General features: G+C 34.5%; 1 long non-coding RNA gene and 3 other non-coding genes across 4 annotated transcripts; 1 reads left to right on the forward strand and 3 right to left on the reverse strand.

Moving 5' to 3' along the window:
* The first annotated feature begins 773 nt into the window (after positions 1 to 773).
* On the forward strand, positions 774 to 1,013 carry LOC115967543. Its single transcript, XR_004086474.1, has 2 exons — positions 774 to 889; positions 983 to 1,013. It is a non-coding gene; the product is annotated as an uncharacterized LOC115967543 (long non-coding RNA).
* Positions 1,014 to 14,703: 13,690 nt separating this feature from the next.
* On the reverse strand, positions 14,704 to 14,816 carry LOC115969692. The gene has a single exon (XR_004087044.1). It is a non-coding gene; the product is annotated as a U5 spliceosomal RNA (small nuclear RNA).
* A 2,008-nt stretch (positions 14,817 to 16,824) lies between these two features.
* Positions 16,825 to 16,937, reverse strand: LOC115969695. Its single transcript, XR_004087046.1, has one exon. It is a non-coding gene; the product is annotated as a U5 spliceosomal RNA (small nuclear RNA).
* Positions 16,938 to 18,906: 1,969 nt separating this feature from the next.
* Positions 18,907 to 19,022, reverse strand: LOC115969698. Its single transcript, XR_004087048.1, has one exon. It is a non-coding gene; the product is annotated as a U5 spliceosomal RNA (small nuclear RNA).
* Positions 19,023 to 19,233: the final 211 nt, after the last annotated feature.

The following is a 19,233-nucleotide window of genomic DNA, read 5'->3' on the forward strand; positions in this document are numbered from 1 at the left end:
CAGAACTAATAGGGAAAGGCACAAATTACTTAGGCTTAAGGACCTGGACATAGCAGTGAGCCACGGTGGTTGTGAGATGTCGTGGAGTCTAGGTCCAGTAGAGAAACATGTATGACTTCTAATGGTGGTCTGCACGTGATATTCTTCTTTACTTGCTAGAGATGTTTTGTTTGATACCAAGAATGATGTTTGGTTTTGATACCATGTTAAATATATTATTAGCAATGTGATGTGTTATACCATGTTATATATGCTAGAGTGGATACTGAAGGGGAAGCATAGAATAGCAACATCAAGAACACGAGGGTTACGTGGTTCAGCCTTGTTGGCCTACATCCATGAAGGAATCTCTTAAGGGCTACATCTTTATTACGTAAGAGTGCAGTACAATAACCTATGTTATAATGAACCCTAACATGAGTATACATAGACGACTAAACCCTAGACTACTAGTACAAGTAGGACTAGGATTGGGCCTATTACATTGGACTAATGTGTCTAATATATCTCTAACATTTTCAATATCCTGATGTTTCCAGTTTTGACTGACCTGACCCATGTAAGTTGGGAGGCCAAAAGAACCTCGTATAACAATAGCAAAATTGCTGTCCTAAATTCCTTAGGGAACTTTAGTTCATCTGACAGTTTTAATCTTATGTCAAATGACTATGGAGCAATGGTTCATAGAAGATTGACACATGGTTACGATGGCAATATTCAATTGTATAGTTAGGAAGAGGGGAGGCAAACTTGGGTTGTTTCATGTCACAGTATGCAGAGGAGCTATGGGAGTTGCTCAAAAAAGACAACACCTATGTATATATGTGTGGACTCAAGGGAATGGAGAAGGGAATTGATGACATAATGGTCTCTTTGGCTGCTAAAGATGGTAATCTCATAATAAATTTAATATGAAGCAAATTCCTGAAATGAATATACAATACAACATTAGTAGTTAATACTTTATACCTATCTCTTGCAGGCATCGATTGGCTTGAATACAAGAGACAATTGAAGAATGCAGAGCAATGGAATGTTTAAGTCTATTGATTCTACTGGTGTTACACACATTTACACTGAAGAATCCCTTATTATTTCTTCTGTGTGAAGGAGATAGATAATCTTTTATGTAATTTATTAGAACATAATCTACTTATTTTGTATAGTGATTTTAAAATCGCATTAACTACTGGATTTAGGGATATCATTGATGATTTCATGGTAGAATGAATTCCACTACTTGGAAGTTTTCATAATTTGTAGAATACTAATTCCGTTGTTTTTCCACTCATATATTAATTTTGTCAAGACTGAACTTTAAACAACGATAATACCTTTCACACCAAGTCTGGCAAAGTGATAATAGGATCAAGCTACTTTGATGATTAAGATGTTCATATGACTCCCGATTCTTGAGTAGGTGCTAGAAAGGAAACTTTAGAGACACAATCATTTCCACACTCAAAGTCATAACATATTTAAGTGTTAGCTTGTGATTGGTGCATTCTGCAGTAGATTGTGCTTTGCATCCCAGATATCATGACAATAATTCTAGATTATCACTGAAAGTCTGAAACAAGTTTTTCCTCTAGTTTATGTAGATTTCCAAAGTAAATCTTAAGTATCACTTTTCTTTCTTTGATTTAAAGATAATATCTGTATATGGAAATGGTTGGTAGATTTAATAAAAGTAAAGTGTCTCAAGAATTGATTGTAAAAGTAATGGCCTCTTACTATATTACTAATAGTGGCAAAACTATTTTTCCCCCTTCCTAGGCCAATGTTATATAGTGATGTGAACAAAAAAAATTTTCTTCTAAGAAGCCGATGTGAACAAACTTAAGTTAGTAACTTATTTAAAAAATAATATATTTTGACAATCCACGGTCTAGTAATAAGGCAATAAAAATAAGAAATATGAGTCTTAATAATATTATGTTAATTTATGTAGTTCAGTAAGTAGCAATCGACCATCACCCTACATATAATATAACAATTATCCCATTCACAAATATTTCATTCACAACTTTTTGAGAAACCAGTCTCATACCTATGTTCTTCTCCAAAAAAAAAAAGAAAGTCTCACCTCTATATATATATATATATATATATCATAAAATAAATGATAAAAAAAGAAATCTTATGAAAGGCAGGTCCGAACATGATGTCAGAACAGCTGCATCATAATTAAGTGATACTATAAGTTTATGACTTGATAAATTACATGACACATATACGAATTTTCAAACATTTATAATCCCCCCCCCCAAAAAAAAAAAAAAAAAAGACATTTATAATCCCAAATAACAATTATTAGTTAGCGTATTAAAAGATTAAAAAAAAATACAGCTCAAATAGAGATAAATGCAAATAAATAATATATAAAATTAAAAAAAAGTATTAGATATTATAAAATATTCAAATGGGGCAGATGAAAAAGTCAGGGAAAGGGAGGGAGGGTCTGCAAAAGTCAGGGCTTTCCCCCTTGTCAGCTGATGTCCATTAAATCCAATCAAGGTATTGATAATTACAATAATGGGAAAACGAATTCAAATAATGGTTCACTTTAGTAAAGAATTATGCCAATTACTACGGGTAATGGACATTATTATTTAATTAGACCGTAAATTCCATTATATATATATATATATATATATGTGTGTGTGTAAGTAGTTGAGAAGGCTAAAATATGAGAATGGATTTCTTCTCTTTAAATTGAATGTGAATATTTCGAAATTCTTGTAGTTTAATTAGTACATTCTCATATTTCTAATGAAAAACATTAAGAGTACAAATCTATCAGTTGTAATTTTTATTTGTTTGTCTGTTTTATTTATTTATTTTTAAAGAAATGAATGTGAACGCGAGAGATTGTGCTTGTAAATGTTGCTAAAGCTACCAGCAATATTAAAATTTGGTCTGATCAACTTCTGCATACTCATTGAAAAAGAATACTGATCTTTTTTTTTTTTTTTTTTTTTGGGAGGAAAAAAGAATACTGAATTTGGGTTTGGGTTTGGGTTTGGGTTTGAAGTCTGCAACCCTATACAAAATTTGGGCCGAAATTAATCACAATATTCTATAAATTTGGGGAGATGTAGATAGGACCATCATATTACAAATAAGAGCCCAATAAATCTAATAGTTAAGCCCAAAAAAAAAAAGTTTTCCCATTTGGATGAAATAAATCTCAATCGCCAAAAGGTTAAGCTTGGCTTTGGTATAAATGGTGATTTCAAAAATTGACAAATCTGTCTCATCTAATTACTTCCACCACCGCACACTCTTGGTATGATAGTTATTCCACAAATATAAGTACTTGTGAGATGTGGAAGGCAAAGACTGGGGTTCAAATCTCCAAGAAGAAACTTCACACACATATACACTTAAATTAAGCTAGAATATAATTTTTATCTTGTAAAAAAAAAATAAATAAATAAATAAAACCACTTCCTTGAATCTTCAATGACATCGTTTTGCATGACCACCCAAAACCTTATATTTAAGACTATGATCCTGAGCTCCAGTAACTACAATTAATTTAGATGCAAATTAGGATTGAGTGGTGCAATTAACCCATCCCATCCTCCTCACAAATATTTTTTTTTTTTCTATTCTCACTTTAAAATTTTATTAACTATAGATTTAAAATTACTTTTTTCAACTTAAAATCTCAACTATTCAAAACTATTACATCAGGTGCAATAACCTAATCTCAATACGCTAGCTGCTTCAGCTTCACTTCACTCCATAATGGGTCACCAGCTATAAATGTTTCCCTTGGCCCATTTGATTCACTCAGCTCTAGGAGTAGGAGAGGCTTATAGTTGCCAGTTGCCCCCCCCCCCCAAAAAAAAAAAAAAAGTAACATTGCACAGAGTTCACACTTTGCCATTCCCAATTTTCGGATTGGTTGATTCTCAAACCCAAATCCTCGACTTGTCTTTCCTGGTGGAATACCACTTTTTTTATTTTTTTAAGTTGGGCTTTTATTGGACTTCTAAGCAACTGGGCCACGCCTCGGCTAGTTTTTCGAGCACACTAGCAAAGTGGAAAGAGATGATTACTACATAGAATCAGAGAGAGGCAGAGAGAAAAATGGCTAATCTGTTGCGGCTTCTAAAGCAACGGCCGACATTGCACCACCATCACTGCTACACCTGCGCAACACTACATCACATCATCTCGAAGAGGTTTTCGAAGCTCTAATGCTAGTGAAGAGGTTTTCTAAGCTCTAATGCTAGTAAAAGTGGTTGCTTGAATTTCGTGGTTGGTTAGTTTGTTAATATTCTTTCTTCTTGTTGAAAAGTTTTTGGATATGTGATTGATGTTGAACATATGGTGTTTGCTATTTTGTCGCAGAGATTAGGGTCTGATGCTCGAGAAGGAAAGCGAAGGCAGTTCAATTATATTGGTGCTCAAATTTATTCTTTTTGTCATATTATGAAACTAGTGTTGTGTTCCTCTTGAAACTTGCTTGGAAATGTGTTGATGTTGTTGGCTTGGAAAAACATGTTCTAATGGTTTCTAGCTTTGACATAACATTAATTATCAGTTTCCTAGGCATTGTACCAGTTTAGTTCCAAACCGGTTTGGAGCTATCTTCCACCAGACTATTATGCGGCGATTGAAGAGACCATTCAATTGTAGTTTTAGTCACATGACTTTTTGATCATGTCATGTGACTTGTTTAGTTTTATAAATTGCCACGGAGTGGGTTGGAGGAGATTCCTCCAAATTGGTTTGGAGTTAATCTTTGTTGGTCTGAGTCTATCTATTCTTTTGAAAGAATAAAAGACAATAGTGTATAGAAGATATCTACTAGCTCAGCTTGTTAGGTGTTTGAGTTATTGGATGACCTAACCTGAAGTCTACACGAGCTTGGACAATGTTAATTAAACTCGATAACTTTCAGTGATTTTAGAATTAGCTGAAACCTGGAGATTTCAAACTTTCTTCATTGTAAGAGTTCAAAATTTAGAGTAGTTTGCTTCAGTTATGTCAAGGTGCACCCTGCATCAATTTATCAAAAAAAAAAAAAAAAAAAAAGGTGCACCCTGCATCTGTTACAAAAAATGCAAGTACTATATGTTACTCTCTCATATAATGTGTTGACTGTATTTTGTGTTCAATGGCAATGCTTAACTCTGTTATTTCTGAAAGATACTGTCAAAGTTTAATGGTAAGCATCCAGATCACATAGATCTCCATATAATGCAATTGTACTTATCTAATGTCTTCATAATTTTTTTTTTCCTTTTTCCTGTATTTCACTTGATACTTGTTCTTATTATGTTGAAATTTCTCAGAATGTAACTTATCATGCTCCTAAACCACTGAACTGGATTGTATGTTCTATGGTTCACATGTATGCTGTGTTAATGAGGATACTTAATTTTTGTTACAACATATATTGCACAAGTATTCTGCTTCCCCTCATCCATCTCAACATTCGTGGTGGCCAATATATATTCTCTTCTCTTTTTTTCTTTCTTAATTTTCGAATACCATATAATTGCTACGTAACTTCTAATTTATAATTGCCCAAGCATGTGTGAAATTGGTTACAAAATGTTCTAAAGAGTGGTCTCAAATCTGTCACAGAAATAAGTTGGTAAAGACTTGGCAAATCTGCATAACCTTTAACAAAAACAACCTAGGAATATGGTAACAACCTGACTTTAGGTTTTGTTTATAAGCGTTTAGTTAATATCCTATATTTGTATGCTTGCTAATAATAAAAATAAACCTTTTCTTTGAAAAAAAGGGGATAGAGGGTTGGAATTGAACCAACCTCATCCTATATGTTTGAAATGGATCTATTCATGGATCTATTCATGGTCCAAATGAAATATTACAAACTTAAAGGTGTATCAAATGCTTACATCATTTAAAATTGTAAATGACATGACACTATAATATGTTAGTTGTGACAAATATAAGTTTGACCATAAAATGAAGAGAATTATATTCCAATTAGGGAAAGGATGAAATCTCATCAGACCCTTAAACCATTTGCAAAAGAAATACTATCAACACAACAACAACAACAACAATCAAGATTTGGTCCCAAAATTTTAAGTGGGTTATGATTCTGAACAAACTAGCCATGGTTAACTATATGCATTATTTTTTGTCATTCTGTTCTATTAGATGTCATACAATATGTTACTTCCGTAATTGACATATCAGTTTTTACTAATTCTTTTTTTGTTATTTTTTGTCTTCCTCTACCTTTTGTGGTTAACTTGAAACAATTCACTCTTTTTCAATAGTGCATTAATATTTGTTCTCCTTGATCATGACCACCAAGTTATCTTAAGTGATTCTCTCTCAGTTTTAATCAATAGGGACCACCCCTATCTTTAAGAGAAGTTTATTGCTTCAAATCTTATTTTTCCTTGTATTTCTAATATTCTTAGCATCCTCAATTTATCTACACTCATTTTATAAATATTCAACATTCTGTACCATAAAAGCATAGTTGGTCGTCCAATAGTCTAATAAAATTTTCCTTCAATTTAATAGGTTTTTACAATCTTTGAATACTCCTGATGAACTTCTCAATTTCATAAACACCACTCTTATCTTATAAGAAATAATTCTTATACTCTTTCAATATCTCTATCTTATGAATTATTGATTCGAGATAAGGAAAAATCTCATGCTTAATTTGGTATCTTTTAACCATCAAGTTTTACAACCCTGTCATCTTTGTTTCTACTTTTATTGAATTTACATTCCATGTACTATGTTTCAATTTTTAACCAAGTCTTTAGCTAGATTCTAAAGCATCTTGCCAAATTTCTAATTTGAAGTTCATGACTTCAATGGAGATTTCATTTGATCCCATAGCTTTTACCATTTTCATCCTATCAATGTGTCCTTTACCTCAGTCGTCCAGAATTTTTAAACAAACCTTTAGTTTTTATCCTCAATTGGTTATCCTATTCACTCCAATATTTTTGTCACTTCTATTCAATATTTTATCAAAATATATGAATTTTTCATCTTTCTTTATAAACAGTCTTTGATCTTCATCTTTAATGCATTTGACATCATTCTAAGTCTATTGTTTCCATTTCCCTTATCTTAAGATGTTTATAAGTAATTATTTTCTCCATCACTCGTCTCCAATTTGCTATTTTATTCATCATAAATCTTAGATTTAGCAATTAGGACAATATTTTTTGCTTCCCACTTTTCACTTTGTAATTTTCAAAAGCATCGTTGCCTCTACATATAGGCTTTGATCTACAGCTCTCTTTAATCCAAGTGATACTTAAACCTCCTTACTCCACTATCAAGTCTCTCCTTAATCGGCCGTTCACCTGCTTCAAATTATCCAAGTACTCTGTTCATTATTACATAATACATTAAGAGAGAGAGAGAGAGACTACAAACCACTCAATTTCTAAGCTTCTATTTAATTAATAGCTTTCTTCAGTCAAAAAATAGCTTTCTTTACCTCATTTCAAAGCAACAAAGTAACCAAGCAAAACACGTTGTTGATTCCAAGCTTCTTTGGTGGCCGACAAAGTAACACAAAGATTGATGTACAACAAGTTAAAAAAAATGGGGTTTAAATGTTTAATTACATGGGAAATGACTAGTGCACACTGGAGTCATTACTAACAAGCTAAGAGATATTATTAGATTCAACAGCTTTTTTACATTAGACATAAGAGACAATGATGAACATCTTACAAGGACTGATAATCCTACAAGAACTTCTAAAGATTTTCTTTTTCTCTTCACTCTGCCCTTTACAAAGGCACTAGAGGTCTATTTATAGGCAAAATGTTATAGAAATAATTTACATTCAAGGTATAATGAGCTTCTAGAGAGGACGGTAGGGGTTGTCTTCGTGTTGACAATCGTCTAAGAAAGCAGAGGTCTCAATTGGCCATTGTTGGGCTGATCAGCAGGTGTCAATGCAGGTAGGGGCCATGGCTTCATAATTGTACTCATCTAGATACACTTCTGAAAAGTAGATTTTTGGAGATAAGGGTGCTTTTTTTAAAGTTAAAGATGTCTAGTTCCATCCATCTCTTCCTTGGAACCATTCTTCCTCAACATCCGCATCTAGATCATGGTTATGATAATAAGGATCATCATACCCTATAAGAGGATTGGGCATGGGTATTTCCCAATGATCTTCATGTGGCCATTGTTGTCTACAAACTTCTAGATCAATTGGCACTATTTTAGATAAGGTTCCCTTATTAAGTGATTCTATCATTGTGAGAGCATGTTGACAAGATACCCAAGAAGTGTCCATATGTGTGTGGAGAGTGCCATCTAGATTAGTGACCTATTGTATCTCTGTTGGGTGAAAGATTCCTTCTGCACAATATCATTTTTTGAATTGAGTTTTGCAACCAAACATGTTGAGGTAATTTTACATCCCAATCTTGGATGTTCTACTTTAGGATACTATATCCATTCTCCTTCATGAGCATCATTTTTCAAAATTTCAAGCCAAAATTTATGGAAATATCTATTTTCACATGGGAAAATATATCTGTAAAATTTTGGCCCAAACACAAGTAATACTCATTGAGTAAATACCACATGTAGAGATAATGTGCAACAGTCCATTGAGTTATCCAAAAGGCAAAAGGGGTTTTCCATGGTTGGTCTATATCAAGAAAAACAGCAAGGAAGAGTCTGTGGTGGTCTTGGAGATAATTATGAAGGATTCTAATGATTCTTTTGGATCTGGCTTCTAGGGTCAAGGTTTTTATTTGATCTTTAATTTCTGAGGGACGGTTTTCTATCATTTTAAGGATATTATCAGGATTTGCAGACGAAGAACATCTTGAGGAGGAGGATGGATATGTAATAGAGTATACACATAGGGGTGGAGGAATGATTGTAGTGTTTAGGACTGGAGGTTTTCTAGAAAGATAATCAGTAATAAGATAATCTTTTCCTTTAATGTGCTTGACTTGAAAAGACCATTGTAAAACCAGTTTGCCCATCTGAGTAACTGAGGATGTGGGAGCATTTTCCTTTTGAACTGGAGCATCTTAGGAAAGGAAGACATGTCCATTTCTACCAAAAAATTATGTCCAACAAGATGGAACTGGAATTTTTAAATCCCATATTTGACTGCAAGGATTTCTTTGAAGGTAAAATGGTAATGAAGTTCTGAAGACTTGAATGCACCACTTTTATAGCCACAAATACTTCTTTTGCCATCAACTTCTTCAAAGAGAGCTGCCGCCCAGTATTCATCACTTGCATCTGTTTGCAATATCCGTTTACCTAGTCCTGGAATCTATAAAGGGGGAAGCTTTTCTGCTAAGGAACAGAATTCCATTTTGGAGGAGATTTTTTCAACGATTGAGCTAAACAATTCTTGTATTTGGAGATTTCTGGGATGAAGTCTAACATGTAATTTACAATTCCAAGAAACTGTTGTATTTGTTTGGCACTTGTGAGCTTGTCTGGAAATTTACCAAGAGAGGCAGCTATATGAGGCTGCAAAGTATACTTTCCATCCGAGATATTTACTCCTAGGAAGTCTATAGAAGACTATCCTATGATCATTTTCTTTCTAAAAGCATTATCCCTTAAGATTTCACTAAATTATAAAATTCAGTGAGTAATTTGGCATGAGATTCTTCATCTTTTAAGAATAAGAGGATGTCATCTACATAAATTAATGCATTGGTCAAGAGTGGCTGGAACAACATTACCATTGCTTTCTGAAATTGAGATGAAGCATTTTTTAGACCAAAAGGCATGACAATCCATTGGTAATGGTGATTTGGGATGCAAAACGTTGTCTTATATCTTTCTTCTGGATGGATTCCTAATGGCCAAAATCTTGCTTTAAGATCGAACTTTGAGAATACTTTTGCATTTGAAAGATGCTGAAAGAGAGCACTCTTGTTTGGCAAGGGGAATTTATCATCTGCAAGAAAATGATTAAGATCCTAATAATTAATTACCAATTTAAGTTTTCCTCGAACTTGCTCAACATGCTTATTGACATAGAAAGCTTTACATGCCTAGGGAGAGGTTGTAGGTTCAATGAGGCCCTCTGAAAGGAGGATAGATAGTTCTTGTGTGGCCAAGGCTAAATGGTCTGGATTCATTCCTCTATGACTGGCTTTTGTGGGGTTGACATCTTCATTCTTCTTAAAGGGAAGGTATATAAAAATTTTTGGGTTTTCCCACAAAGGATTTGGATTTTTAAGGAGAAATTCAAAATGGTTGTTTGCACAACAGTCATTAAAGATCTGGAGTCTCAAAGAGTTAAAGGGGTCAACTGTAAATAGATGGGGTACTTGGGTCCAGTTGAGAAGATGTTGTTTGTGCATAAGTCATTTTGAAGACCATTTGAGGCTAGGTATTTGATGAAGGAGATCAAATCCTATGAGAAGATCTCTGCATGTAAGAGGAGATCCAAGGACTTGGTGTTTAATGGTAAGGGTCAGAAAGATTCTGATGAAGAGAGGCTTACTTTTCAGGATGATAAGGAATGTTTCTCCATTTTCTGCTCAGAACATCAGATTATGGGGTAACCAAAACTCTGCAGGTAAAATCTTGGGATGGAGAATTATTGCTACTGCTCCTGTGTCAAACAAGGCTATTACTGGGATGTGTCTGGAGTAAATGTCTAGAAGGAAATGTACTTGGGTTATAGGAGTGGGATTGGTTAGAGGGGCTATAATAGGCTGGGATGTATAAATTTTTTGGATTTCTGGGCCTGAGTCATTGTCTAAGTATGAATCATCTTCTGAAATAGAATAGGCCAAAACTAACAAAGCTTGAAAAGAGTAGTTATCATCCAGAGAAAAGAGTGATTCCACATCCAAGAAGGGAGTATCATCTACATGGATCTGAGCTTGTTCAAGAAGTTTTGCTACTTTTTTCCTTTTTTGGACAATTTTTTGCAAAATGGCTTGGTCTTCTGCATACAAAACAGAATTTTGAAGTTTTTCCTTTAAACTGCTTTCTTCTTAGAAACTTCCATTTTTTCTTCCTAAAAGTTTTTTTCTTTTGTCCTACATAATGTCTCTTCTTCCAAGAATACTTCTTGAAATGATCTCTTCTCTTTATTGGACAAGCACAATTTTTCTCATAGCACTTTATCTGTAAGTCATTCCTTTTGCAATTGTCTTTAAGTTTGCTGTGGATCTTGTCAATTTCTAAAAGAAATTTTCTCTGGTTGCAGAGTTTTTCTAAGGCAATGGGCACATGCTAATAAATTTCTCCCAAGGAAGCTTGCTTCGGAGTTATTTTTTAGAGATTCATCATACAGAGTGTTTCATCTCCCAATGGTTCTGAGAGGGAGTTGAGAAAGGTATGCTTGTCATTGACATCAACCATACCATTAAAAGAGTAGTATCTCCTTGACTTTCTGTCAAAATGTTTCTCTAAATCTTTCCTTTCAAATGAGCAACATTTCATTAACAAGAATTCTTCTCGTTCTACTTCCATATAATGAGTCACCGAGCCAAGAAACTCATTATGAACAATCGCGAAGAAGTCTTCTAGTATTTTGCATTGAGCTGCCTATCTTTGCCTATATTCTCCTAGATTGATCCACCATTCTCGTAATCTTCCTGTGATTCTTGCAACAAATTTGGCAATAATCTAGGAAACAGTGGCACTTAGAGCTTGGAGTTCAGCTATGCACCAAGAATACATATTAAAGAACTCATCATGCCATCTGGAAGGAGGAACATTATCGAGAGTGAATAAATGTTTTGAGTCTATGGTTGGTGAGTAGGTCAATCTTGTTTGATATTTTGGAATAAAGGGTGTTGGAGGAAAGGTTGGTGGAGGTGGAGGTGGAGGCTTTATAGGGTGAAAAACATCCTCTTCTTCTTCTACCGTTGGCCCATTATTCGCCATAAACACTTCTTCTAGCCCAAGGTCAAACAAGTCTAGATCAGAGTCCTCAATTATTGGGAGCACAAAAGGTTCTCTCGAATCTTTAAGAGTAAGGGTTTTGAGAAATGATGAAATTGGGTTTAGGGGGTCAGGATCCACCGCCAACATATTTATATCTGGAGGTTTTGAAGAATCCCCTACAGTTGAATTTAGGGGTTGGTAGACTAATTCTTTGTCCTTTTTCATAGGAGAGGATTCATTTTGTGGGTTAACTTGTGGTTCTGGTTGAGGTGGAATTGAATATGTAATGCCAGAGAAAATTCCACTTGGTTTAAAAGGGTTATGATTAAGATGTCTCATGAGTAGTGGTTGTAGGTTTTGGTAGGGAGAAGTTGGTGTAAATGATGAGGTCGAGGGCATGGACATGTCTTTATATAGTGATTGTCGAGGTTGGTAGGGTGTATGAACATGCATCGGGAGAATCTAAGTGGCTTCCTTCTGTGAACCTTCCATGGATTGAAGTTGTAGTAACAACTATTTTCTTTCTTTTTCTTTTTGTCCAATAAGAGGAAAAGAGATAGACAAGTCTTTGACTGTGGAAGCAATTGTTGCTAACTCCTGTTTAACCATCTTGATTTTCTTCTTCAAATCTTCAATAAGAGAGTTTGAGGATGAGAAGGTATGAGTATCAACCTCAGCCATCTTTTGTTAATTATCAAGAATCTTTGAAAGGACTTGGTTTTGTGCCATAGCATTTTCTGCTTACCAGTTTAAAGCTGCTTCTGTTGAAGAGACCTGTTTCTTGGTTCTATTTGGATTGGTTACAACAGGATTTTTGATTTTCCAAACATGTTTTGTGTTGGTTTGGGGATGATCAAAACTTTCAAGAGGAGAAAAATTATGTGAGTTGGAAGTTGAAGTATGATCAAACATATAAAAAGGTAAAGGGTTCTCTATTTAAGTTCGGTTGGTAGAAAAGGATTGGTATTTTGATATTTGGGGAAGAACTTTTTGGTAATCTGGAATCAATGGAGGTTTCAGATTTTGATTATGATTTTTTGCACATGGTGGGGAAGGAAGGGTTTTTTGCTTTCTAGTTTTAGAATAAAGAATGTAATAATCAAACTTTCCAGATTGGTCATAATGAAATACCAACTATGAGATGGGCAAGGGTAATGAAATTTTCTGTTTCACTTGAGGGAGCCCCTTTCTTCCGTGGAAAGTTAGTGCCAACCTTACAGCCCCAAAATGAAGGTGTGTATATCCTTGTTTCTAAAATTGTGACTTAGATATTATTCAATTACGCATTAATTACCAAATAAAATATTGACGCCATATTAACCTTAATGCCAGAAACAAGTTTTACTTTGAACGAACCCACTCTCATCCAAACAACATACTGAAAGGGGCTATGGGATACTTGCATGAATACCAACAGCTCTTGGTCGCACAGCAGAACTCCTGAGGCTTTTCTCGGACAAACTAGGCGTGCAAAAACTCTCTGAAAGTTCAAAAACGTGTATAAACACCCTTGAACGTTTAGACCCCCAAATTACAACTTAACCAATTCAAGCAATATGTCAAACAACAAGTGTACGGAAACTTAACATAAGCTATAATATGGAATTGGTTAAAAACTATCTAAGCCAAAACAAAATATAATCCACAGCAGATAATAAAAAGGCAAAGATAGAGAGGAAGGAAGATGCAAACACAAAGACAACACGCGATGTGTTATCAAAGAGGAAACCGAAGCCCTCGGCGTAAAACCTCACCGCCGCCCTCCAAGCGGTAAACAATCCACTAGAAAATACAGTTGGGATACATGGACAGCAATAGACCCTCCAAGCCTAATCTACCCAGTGCACCTAAGCCCTCCAAGCTTCTTGCTCCAACGAGGTTGCGCCGAACCTTTTTCTTTTCTAGCTTCCCGGATTCCGCTACTAGACCGTAGCATCAACCAATGAAGATTGGTTCCTTCCTAACTGCTTCCCAGAAATCCAAACAGCTCTCTCACAGTAATGATAATGGTGAGAATCAGGTTTGGTATAATGCCTCTCAAGGATTTGACAATGGAGAGGAAGAGAGTTGAGGAATTTGAAGAGACTCTAATGTATAGATTGTGGGTGAATCAATCTGGTTTTTCTTTAGGGTTTCTCTCTCAAAATTCTCTCTGGAAGCTCTCTCACAATCGTTGGTAAAAGGGGTATTTATACTAGAGTGGGAGAGGAATGTGAAACGTCAGGTTTAACAAAACAGGGGTGGCTCGTGGCTTGACCTCGCGGCTTGACTAAGTCGCGAGATCCAGTCACGAGATAACCGTATGGCCAGTTGTCCTGTTTTGTCCTGTAGTGCTCCAGCTTGCATGACTGTTCACCTTCTAGCATGTTTGGCACGTGTGCTGCGCCTGGCGGCTTGAAACCGCGAGTCACCCGCGAGGCCCAGCCGCGAGTCTCTATTTTCTTGCACACTCTTGAGCAATCTTCACTCTATCTCACTCACTACCCTTACATCAAACCCACCTAAATACAGGGTTACTAAATGCTGAATTACAAGCAAATTTGGCACGGAATAAAGCCAATTAGATAGTTGAATAAAATCAACCTTACACTCTCGAATTGGCTGGGCTTTAACACATAAGCATCGGATGAGCGTATTGTCCTTGTAATCATTGTTTTTCCCTTCCCCCTGTTCTATATACGTTAAAACAGGGTATCCTTAGCTTGTATACTGTTTGATATTATTAATACAATACCTATCTTTTATCTAAAAAAAAAAAAAAAAAAAAAAAAAAAAAAAACCTTAATTTAGTAAACATTTTCATGTAATGATAACTTTAACTTAGCTTGGTAAGGGTTTTAGGTAAAACCCTCCAAAAATTAATGTATGCCACAATAAGTGACGAGTACACGGTATTCTTTAGTAAAAGGCGAAAGAATAGTTCGCTTTGTGCTCACTACACGGCTCCATGAGTCTAAACATAGGGTAGAGCACCTTATAATTAAGAGTCCTCCATTATCTGCTTTATCTTCTGGACAATGTAGGATTAAGTCATATTCATCATTAATTAGGTCATAATATAAACATACGGTATATATGCTTGATTGAATTTGTGCATAGAGTTAGATAATCCAAAATGGACAAGAAATATTGATACTAAAAAGTAGTCAACAAGAATGGTGCAACATGAGGAAGCTCGAAAAAGAAGAGTGAAAAAACAAGAGAAGTGAATTTAAGAAAGAAAACAGGCTGTATTATTCTCAATCACTGAATTACATAGCTTGCCTTGTATTTATATACAACCTGAGGCTGGGAGAAAAGATCGATGGAACAAATTTGAGCTGCAGGATTAGTAACATTGGATATATGCATAAGATACAACTGATTCTTAATTTCACCAACACACTATTGGATATATGCATAAGATACCTTCTTCATGGTTGGATCCATCTTTTAAGTGTATGGACCCCATAATCATGTTCCTCAACCATGTGGAAGCTACATAATTTATCCGATACATAAGATACTTTCTTCATGGTTGGAGTTACTGAGCCACGGGTGCAGGTTCTTCAATCTCGATAGGCACAATCTTCTGACTCTTCTTAATTTCCCTAGAGAAAGCTACGCAGCATGCCAAAGCCAAGAGGAGCAAAGAGCCAAATGCAATGACACACATGAAAATCCCTACGTCAAAGCTTACACTATTCTCTCGCTTCTTTTTAACAGACACTTTCATGGAACGCATATAAGCGAAAACGGCAATAAACGTTATGAAAAGATAGCACAAATAGAAAAAAAACAGGATAATGTACATTGCACAAGCATTTGGCCTCCTCTCCTCCATCTCGCCCACCCTATTGTCCATGTCTGCCTTTCTTCTTCTTTATTTTTTCTCCGCCTTTTCTTTCTTAAATTTTCATGGCAGCAGAATACCACTGCTGCCTATCTTCTAATTTGTAATTGCCAGAGAAGCATTTTCGACTATATGGGAATTTGATTAGCAATACTCTAAAGAGTGGTCTTAAAATAGTCACAGAATACAACTATACAGGTAAAGAACGACCCCTGAAATATGCCAACTACTTGATTTGCTGTTTTATATATTTGTTAATATTTAAATTGAGTGGCCCAGTGCGACATCATATTTAAAATTTTAAATGACTTTGTACACTATAATATCAGATATAGAAAATGAAATCTTAATCGTAAAATGAAGAGGATTTTAGTACCCTTTAGATATGTGAAAAGAATATATATATATATATATATTCCAAAAGTACCATCCCCTTTGAAAATATAGAGCCTTGTTCAATTCAAAAACCCATGCCCATTATGTGGAAAGATTATTGAAATATAATTACTTAGGAGCAAGCTGCACGTTGTTTTTGCACCTCAAATTCATGGCTGTTATTGCATTAAAATAAACTAGTTTCTTTGTCCTAGTCTCTTGAGCGAGAATAATCAAATGTAATTAACCGAATGATTTCCCATGTTTACTTGATCTTATACAAATTTTGATTACATGATCCTTATAAATTGATATTATTGTTGTATCGCTGTTAACCTTTTATAAGATTAATGATCTAAATAATAACAATTTTATCACATTATATAGTAGTAGGCTTTGACAAAGCTCATTTTGTAATATGATTGATATAAGTAGGCTTTGAGCATCCCGCACACATCACAATATGACAGATCATACAAGAATTAATACTTAGCAAATTATTCATTCGTGCTTTGTTTGTTATTGGAAACTTTGGACTTTTATTCTCTCACATCCACTTTCGACTTTTTTTTCTTTTTTTGCCTTTTGAAATGTGTAATGTGTAAATTAGACATTAATTGTGAATATTTTTGTCACTTATCTTTCTCTATAAAAAAAACAGTCAATATTTGCATAAAATAGTGGCTATAAACTAGTATAAGAGAACAATTTGCAGACAACTTTAACTAGTTTTGTGGGGGTTGGATTCTATTGAAATCAACACCTCAAAAAATTGGTGTATGCCCTTTTGAGCAGTGAACACACGGTATTCTTTAGTAAAAGGTGAAAGAATAGTTCGCTTTGTGCTCACTGCATGGCTCCATATGTTGTTTCTATTAGTCATAGCAACTTATAAGCAGTCTTCATTTCATTTTGGGGTTGATCTTCTAATCGATGTGGGGCTGTTCCCTTGTGTTCAGAAGTGGGTTAAACAAGCAATGAAGCAAACGAGTAATTGAACACCAATTCCATGATTGATGGAATTTGTGCACACAGTCATCATAGTAGAGGAACTAGAATCACTCTTAATACAAAGAATGGTGCATCATTATGTCTGTTTCAGCAACTCTGCACAACAATTATCTATTTGGAAAATCTATATTCTACCTGTTTCATTTCCTAAGCACCCCTTCAAACAACCATCTTCTGAAATGATGCTCTTAATTTGAAAATTCTGAAATGGCAATAAGCGTTATGAAAAGATAGCACAAATAGGAAAAAAAAAAAACAGGACAGCATACATCACACAAGAACTTGGCTTCCTTTCCTCCATCTCACCCAACCTATTGTCCATGTCTGCCTATCTTTCTTTCTTTTTTTTTTTTTTTTCTTTTCTTTCTTATAGTTTTCCATAGCTGAATACCACAGATGGCTATCTTCTAATTTGTAATTGCCAGAGAAGCATTTTGACTATATGGGAATTTGGTTAGCAATGCTCTAAAGAGTGGTCTTAAAATAGTCACAGAATACAACTATACAAGTAAAAAATGACCCCCTGAAATATGCCAACCTACTGACTTGCTTTTTTTTTTTTTTTTTTTTTTTTTTAATTGAGAGACTTAGGTGCAACATCAAATTTAAAATCTTAAATGATGTCGTGCTTTGTACAATATCATATATAGAAAAAAAAAAAATCTTAATCGTAAAATGAAGATAATTTTAGTACCATCCCCTTTGAAAATATATGCCTTGTTCAATTCAAGAATCCATGGCCATTATGTGGCAAGATTATTGAAATATAATTACCTAGAGCCTTGTTCAATTAAAAAAACCATGCCCATTATGTGGTAAGATTATTGAAATATAATTACTCAAGGAACAGGCTGCAGGTTGTTTCTCCACCTTAATTCAAGGCATTCATTGAATTAAAAATAGACTGTTGTCCAATTATTTCGCAGAAACAAACAAGAGACGTAACATAAGGATTGGATAAAATGAGAAATAGGGATATGTGATAGATAGTGATCCATCTTGAGTTTCTTTGTCATGGTTTCTTCAGTGAGAGTGGTCAAATGTAACCGAATGATCACCCGTGTTGACTTGATTTTCTACAAATTTTGATTACATGATTCTTACAAACTGATGTTATTGATACATCACTGTTAACCTTCTATAAGATTAATGATATTTTGAATAATACAAATTTTATCAAGTTATAGTAGAAGGCTTTGACAGTTGACAATTGACAATGTCCATTTTGTCATGTAATTGATATAAGTAGGCTTTGAGCATTGAGTACACATGTACAATATAACAAACTATTCAAGAATAGTCAGCAAATCAGCCATTTGTGCTCTATTTGTTACGGGCAATTTTGGATTTTTATTCTCTCATATCCACTTTGCTCTGTTTGTAATTGACAACTTTAGACTTTTATTCTCTCACATCCACTTTTATGCATTCACTTTTTAACATTGACTTTAATGTTTATACATTCCATTTGAGCTCTGTTTGTAATTGACAACTTTGGACTTTTATTCTATCACATCCACTTTTTTTTTTTTTTTTTGAAGAATCTCACATCCACTTTTATACATTCACTTTTATGTTTTAAATGTACACTTATGTTTCACCTTTCAAAATGTGTAAATTATAAAATGTGGACTTTTAAAAAAAATTTCAATCCTGATGATAATTTTTTAGTATCAGACCAAGACACCAATCAATTTTTTATATATGCATAGATTGATCAAAGACTTTACCAATAAGCTTTTTTACCTTTTAATGTGTAAATTAGCACATAAATTGTAAATATTTGTGTCAAAAGTTTAACTAGTTTTGTGGGGGTTGGATTCTACTGAAATCAACCCCTCAAAAATTGATGTATGCCATTTTGAGCAGCGAGTACATGGTATTCTTTAGTAAAAGGTGAAAGAATAGTTCGCTTTGTGCTCACTGCGTGGCTCCATATGTTGTCTCTCTTAGTCATATCAGCTTATAAGCAGTCTTCATTTCATTTTGAGGTTGATCTTCTAGTCGATGTGGGAGTATTACCTGATGTTCAGAAGTGGGTATAGAGTAAACAAGCAATGAAGCAAACGAGTAATTGAATGCCTATTCCATGCTTGATGGAATTTTTGCACGCAGACTTCACACTAGAGGAACTAGAATCATTC

The sequence above is a fragment of the Quercus lobata genome, chromosome 11 (assembly GCF_001633185.2).
Source record: "Quercus lobata isolate SW786 chromosome 11, ValleyOak3.0 Primary Assembly, whole genome shotgun sequence".
NCBI classification, from domain to species: Eukaryota; Viridiplantae; Streptophyta; class Magnoliopsida; order Fagales; family Fagaceae; genus Quercus; species Quercus lobata.